The sequence below is a fragment of the Triticum dicoccoides genome, chromosome 6A (assembly GCF_002162155.2).
Source record: "Triticum dicoccoides isolate Atlit2015 ecotype Zavitan chromosome 6A, WEW_v2.0, whole genome shotgun sequence".
Taxonomy (NCBI): Eukaryota; Viridiplantae; Streptophyta; class Magnoliopsida; order Poales; family Poaceae; genus Triticum; species Triticum dicoccoides.
Window position 1 is genome coordinate 195,644,382 of NC_041390.1, and position 6,000 is coordinate 195,650,381.

Here is a 6,000-nt window from a genome sequence, read left to right on the forward strand (position 1 = left end):
TAGGCTCTTGCCACTCCTTATTCCATAGTCCATCAAATCCTTACCCAAAACTTGAAAACTTCACAACACAAAACTCAACAGAAAATCTCGTAAGCTCCGTTAGTATAAGAAAATAAATCACCACTTTTGGTACTGTTGTGAGCTCATTCCTTATTTATATTTGTGTAATATCTACTGTATTCCAACTTTTCCATGATTCATACCCCTGATACTAGCCATAGATTCATCAAAATAAGCAAACAACACGCGAAAAATAGAATCTGTCAAAAACAGAACAGTTTGTAGAAATCTGGATATTTCGAATACTTATGTAACTCCAAAAAATCCTGATAAATTAGGAAGTCCTAAGAACTTTGTTTATTAATCCTCTGCAAAAAGGATCAGTATTTTATCGTGCTTCTGCTAAAACTGAAAACTAATCTCCTGAGCGCAAAAGTTTCTGTTTTTCAGCAGGATCAAATCAACTATTACCATAAGCTATGCCAAAGTCTTACTTGGCACAAACACTAATTGAAACACAAAAACACATCTAACCAGAGGCTAGATGAAATATTTATTGCAAGGCAGGACCTAAAAATCAAGAACAAAAATAAAATTGGGTTGCCTCCCAACAAGCGCTATTGTTTAACTCCCTTAGCTAGGCATAAAACACGAATAGATCTAAGTATTGTCATCTTTGGCATGCAATCCATAAGTGGCTCTCATAATAGATTCATAAGGCAATTTAATTTTCTTTTTAGGTAAGAGTTCCATGCCTTTCCTTAACGGAAATTGAAATCTAATATTTCCTTCTTTCATATCAATAATTGCACCAATCATTTGAAGGAAAGGTGTACCAAGAATAATAGGACATGTAGGATTGCAATCTATATCCAGAACAATGAAATCTATGGGCAAATATTCCTATTTTCAACAATAAGAACATCATTAATCCTTCCCATAGGTTTTTTAATAGTGGAATCCGCAAGATGCAAATTTAAGGAACAATCATCAAATTCACAGAAACCTAACACACCACATAGAGTTTTTGGAATCGTGGAAACACTAGCACCAAAATAACACAAAGCATAGCATTCATAATCTTTAATACTAATCTTATAGTAGGTTCCCACTCATCATAAAGTTTTCTAGGTATATAAACTTCCAATTCAAGCTTTTCTTCAAAAGATTTCATCATAGCATCAACAATATGTTTAGTAAAAGCTTTGTTTTGATTATAAGCATGAGAAGAATTCAACATGGATTGCAACAAGGAAATACAATTTATTAAATAACAATTGTCATAATTAAATTCCTTAAAATCCAAAAGAGTGGGTTCATTGCTACTTAAAGTTTTGACCTCTCCAATCCCACTTTTATCAATTTTTGCATCAAGATCTAAAAACTCCGAATAATTGGGACCCTTTCTAACTAAAGTTGACTCATCTCCAGTTCCATCTTTATCAAGATTTACATTGGAAAACAAAGATTCAATAGGAGTCACATCAATCCTTTTAAGATCTTCATCATTATTTTTAGCCTCTGGTTTGGCGGCCATTTTGTTTACTAAAGTAGCTTGTTTACCAAAGATTTGATCTACCAAATTTTCAAGATGCACAAACCGAGACCTCAGACCATAAAACTCCTTAGACATATCATCAAGCTCTTTATTCATGTACTCCATAACACTTTTGTGCTCCTTGAGCTCGTTTCTAAATAAATTGTTGTGCTCAAATTGCAAAGACATGAAGCTTCTAACATTATTCTCAATTTCGTCTAACCTCCTAAGGTGAGGGTAAACATTTTTGGAGAATCATTGCGACAAAGCAAACAATCCAACACACGAGCACACAAAAAGCAAGCGAAGAAGGCAAACAGAAGAGGAGCGAAGAAAAGGAATCTTTTTGAAAATCATTTTAGAAGCGGGGGAGAAGAAAATGAGAGGCGAATGGCGAATAATGTAATGCGAGGGATGAGAGTTTATTATGGTTACTTGGTATGTCTCGGCTTGGCGTAGATCTCCCCGGCAACGGCGCCAGAAATTCTTCTTGCTACCTCTTGAGCTTGCATTGGTTTTTCCCTTGAAGAAAAAAGGTTGATGCAGCAAAGTAGAGTAAGTATTTCCCTCGGCTTTTGAGAACCAAGGTATCAATCTAGTAGGAGACAACGCAACAAGCCACCAAATACCTGCACAAACAAACACCAACTTGCACCCAACGCGATAAGGGTTTGTCAATCCCTTCACGGTTATTTGGAAAGTGAGATCCGATATAGATGGATAAACGGTAAAGTAATATTTTTGGTTTATAGATCGAAAAGTAAAAGATTGCAGAGAAAGTAAATAGGAAACTAAAATTGTAGATCGAAAACTTATATGATGGAAAATAGAAGATTATATGATGGAAAATAGACCCGGGGGCCATAGGTTTCACTAGAGGCTTCTCTCAAGATGGAAAGTATTATGGTGGGTGAACAAATTACTGCCGAGCAATTGATAGAAAAGCGCAAAGTTATGACGATATCTAAGGCAATGATCATGAATATAGGCATCACATCCGTGTCAAGTAGACCGAAACGATTCTGCATCTACTATTATTACTCCACACATCGACCGACTCCTGCCTGCATCTAGAGTATTAAGTTCATGAAGAACAGAGTAACACATTAAGTAAGATGGCATGATGTAGTGGGATAAACTCAAGCAATATGATGAAAACCCCATCTTGTTATCCTCGATGGCAACAATACAATACGTGTCGGTTCCCTTTCTGTCACAAGAATCGAGCACCGCAAGATTGAACCCAAAGCTAAGCACTTCTCCCATTGCAAGAAAAAACAATCTAGTTGGCCAAACCAAATCGATAGTTCGAAGAGACCTGCAAAGATATGAAATCATGCATATAATAATTCAGAGGAGATTCAAATAATATTCATAGATAAGCTGATCATAAATCCACAATTCATCCGATCTCAGCAAACACACCGCAAAGAAGTATTACATCAAATAGATCTCCAAGAACACCGAGGAGAACATGGTATGAGAATCAAAGAGAGAGAAGAAGCCATCTAGCTACTAGCTATGGACCCGTAGGTCTGTGGTAAACTACTCACACTTCATCGAAGAGGCAATGGTGTCGATGTAGAAGCCCTCCGTGATCGAATCCTCCTCCGGTAGGACGCCGGAAAAGGCCCCTAGATGGGATATCACCGATACAGAAGGTTGCGGTGGTGGAAAGGTTTCGTGGCTCCCCTGGAAGGTTTTGGGATATTTGAGAATATATAGGTGCAAGAAATAGGTCGGTGGAGTCACGAGGGGCCCACAAGGGTGGGGGGCGCGCCCTCCAACCTTGTGGCCGCCTCGTGGCTTTCCTGACGTGCACTCCAAGCCCTTTAGATGTCTTCTGGTCCAAGAAAAATCATCATGAAAGTTTCATTCCGTTTGGTATTCCTTTTCTCCGAAACTCTAAAACAAGGAAAAAATAGGAACTGGCACTGGGCTCTAGGTTAATAGGTTAGTCCCAAAAATCATATAATGTAGCATATTAATGGATATAAAACATCCAAAACAGATAATATAATAGCATAGAACAATCAAAAATTATAGATACGTTGGAAACGTATCAGTGGACGCATACGCGAAGGTGGTGTACACGATGACGACGTCACCTCCTTAATCGGGGAGCACACGTCTGGGATTGCCGGCCCGACAGGGCAGAAATACACAGACTGCAGGACCGTTGTTCTTTTGGATTTGGACATGTAAAACCTAAGCAAATTTGCCCCTTTTTGGTTGCGATCGAGCATGGGATCCGGCGTTGGTGTGACCGACGCGTTGTGTAAATCAGAGTATATTTGAATTTGAATTTACTGACGTACATATACAGGATAGCGTTGGACAACGGCCTCCCGCACCCGTGTCTGCGGGCTGGCCCTCCTGTACACGGATGGATGCGGGAGAAAATTTACGGGTTGTCGTTGGAGATGCCTTAACCCCGTATATGTAGCATTACCGATCTCTTCTACCATCGCAATCACCGGAAGTCTGAAATCCCGCAACTCCAGGGCGCACCTTGGCATTTAGGCTGTCCTGAGTACGGTCGTGCCCGCCTGCATAGTAGCCATGCGGGCCAACATCGCACATGTTTTCTGCTTAGAAATTTATGTACACAAAGACAAGAACAATGTTATACACATGACAATTTCTGAACAATTTTCAGAGGGCAAATTTGATGTTTTGACCCTTTTCCAAACTTTATCCGTATCTGACCATGGTTGCAAAAAAAATCAGGATTTGACCGTTTTTTCCTACTGCCACCTGATCCGGCGGTAGGGTATCACATCCTACCGCCACACCCCCAGGCGGTAGGTTAACGACATGCCATTGATAGTCATTTACACAGCTGTTGTGGCAAAGTGGCCTGCCGCCCAGGACCCCGGCGGTAGGGTGCTCGAGCCTACCGCCAAGCACCCCAGCAATAGGTCTGTGTAGTGGATAAGGTGTTGGGGTGGATGGGTGGGCCCCCACCCACCCATTCACATCTAATATCCTTCTTCCCACCGAGCTCATCCTCTTTACCCCCTCTCTCCCCACCAAAGCACCCACTAAATCTCTCTCCATTGCTAGAGATTTATCTGGTGGATCTGAAGCATTTGCATCACCCAAGGTACCTCTTGCACTCCCCCTTCTTTTGGTTAGTTGGAATCATATATTTTGGTAGGATTGATCACATTGTTGCAAACCCTAGTTCTTGCTCTTATTGTTGTGAAATCAAACAATATGATGCATTTATGGTTGTGTTTGTGCTTTGCCTATGTATTTTGTGCCTAGCATTGTTGGGGGTAACAAGATCTTGTGCAAGGGTTAGTGGGTTTTTTAGGGGAGGGTTAGGGTTAGGGTTATAGTTAGGTTTTGGGTTAAGGCTATGGATGTAATTTGATCATGTTTGTCTTGTTGTTTCTATGCAATGCATACAAGTTCCTTGATTCAAAGTATGCATATTGTAGGTAGTTCATCCATATGAATTGGCCATCCCATGGATGACTTGATTTTTTTTCTCCATTTTTCTTAGATGTATAGACTCGTTAATGTGTTGTACTTGGACAAGGAGGCATTTATGAATGGAAATGCCGGTGAAGGGGAGGAGCCCATGGTTTTTTGACAAGTTCAAGCTGTGAGGATGTTGTAGTGAAAGTGAGAACCGTCTTACATTGGATTAATCCAAGTGATGAGGTGAAGCTTACTGGAGGTATGATGTTAGAGTGGGAGTAAAGTTCGGATTAAAGAGTATGCCCATCACCTTCGAATTGCATTGGGATGTGTACAAGGATAAAGTTGAGGGATCACAAGGCAAGTCACTTGAATTATTTTCCACAAAATTTGAAGTTCCTCAGCTACAACTCGACTTGAACCAGAATGTGTCCTCCCCAATAAATGATGGTCAGGTCGAGGTGTATGTCCACGATTCTTCTAGCCAATCACCAAGTAGCCAACCAAATCAAGAGGAGATCAATGATAGAGCTATAGTAGTTCGTGGTGATGCTATTGCTCATGTTGATGATGATGCTATTGCTCATGTTGATGAAATGCTATTGCTAGTGTTGATGATCATGCTATTGCTCAAGATGATGCTTACGCGGAAGAAGAAGAAGAGATTCATTACAATCCCATTGGTGACTTGGATGTCATTGTGTATCAACAAGACATGGACCATAATCCAACGCATTATCGTCATCTTGTTGGGAGTCTTGTCTATCTAGCTGTCACTCGTTCAGATATCTCTTATCCAGTCCATATTTTGAGTTAGTTTGTCTCTGCTCTCACTTCGGTATAGTCACTTCCTTTGTGTTCTCCGAGATCGTCGTAGCACGATCTCTCACCGTCTATTTCCCCCTCTCTAGTTCATTACAGCTTTAGGCCTATTCGGGTGCTACGTGCCTAGTGATCCCTCAGATCGCCATTCATTTTTTGCTTACTATGTTTTTCTTGGTGGTTCTCTCATTGTATGGAAAACGAAGAAACAA